The sequence below is a fragment of the Arvicanthis niloticus genome, chromosome 8, assembly GCF_011762505.2.
Source record: "Arvicanthis niloticus isolate mArvNil1 chromosome 8, mArvNil1.pat.X, whole genome shotgun sequence".
Lineage (NCBI taxonomy): Eukaryota > Metazoa > Chordata > Mammalia > Rodentia > Muridae > Arvicanthis > Arvicanthis niloticus.
Window position 1 is genome coordinate 27,224,433 of NC_047665.1, and position 1,076 is coordinate 27,225,508.

At 43.1% G+C, this 1,076-nt stretch overlaps 1 pseudogene; it reads right to left on the reverse strand.

Moving 5' to 3' along the window:
• Positions 1 to 507: 507 nt before the first annotated feature.
• Positions 508 to 574, reverse strand: LOC117714508 (U7 small nuclear RNA; annotated as a pseudogene).
• Between the last annotated feature and the right edge of the window lie 502 nt (positions 575 to 1,076).

Genomic DNA, 1,076 nt, shown 5'->3' on the forward strand with positions numbered 1-1,076 from the left:
CTGTGAGTCTGTATGAATCCACATGCATTCACACAGACTCACAAAATGAATAAAATTCATATTCACATCTCTTTCTATGAATGCACAGATACCACATATGTGATGGTAGTCCCATAAGATTGTAATAGAGCTGAAAATTCCCATCTCCCAGTGAGGTCACAGCCATGAACACGATGTCATATTATTCATAGTTTCTGTGATGATGATACATTTAAAAACACCTACTGTGCAGCCAGGTGTATGATGGACTACACATGAATGGAATACTTAGGGATGACCAGTACCCCCACCTGCCAAGGACCAGCCTTGGCTTGGAGAGGGGGTCCTGAGAAAGAGGGGTTTGGGAGAGGCGAAAGAAACAACTCAAAGTTAAATGATGGAGTGCAAGCTGACATCCTTGTAGTATGCTCAAGATGACTCCCTAGACAGCTCTCTGTAGATAGCTCTCTGCTTGAGATACCTCTCTCTTGCTAGAAAAAAACATCTTAAAAGCTCTCTGGATAGCTCATGGGTTTTCTGACCAAAGTCAGAAAAGCTGCTATTAAAAAAAATTCTAAAAGAGCTGTGTTCACTCTCCAAGCAGTTCCCTTTGGGTAGCTAGCTCTCAAACACCAAAGCCCAGCTGTGGAGCAAAGTGACTGGCTTTGTCCCTGCAAAGACTGCAGGAAGCAGGAGGGAGCCAGCTCCCCGAGGATGTTGAATTTTTCTCTTTTCTGATTACTTTATTGGCTAAGCCAACTTTATTTCCCTTGCCTGCTGATCACTGCTCTTTGTAGGGACTGCTTCAGGGAGAAGACTGGCCTTTCCTATGAAGTGCTTGTTAAAATTCCCTTCTAGAATTATATGGGTACATGGACCCTCTCACCTCTTCTTTTTCCTTTCTCGGTTCTTAAAAAGATAAATTTTCTGTGGTCTGTTTTATAACTAGTGTGTGTGTGTGTGTGTGTGTGTGTGTGTGTGTGTGTGTATGTGTATATATGTGTGTGTGTGTGTGTGTGTGTGTGTGTGTGTGTGTGTGCATGTACATGGTGTATCCAGATGCCAGAGGAGGACATTGTGTGTGTGTGTGTGTGTTT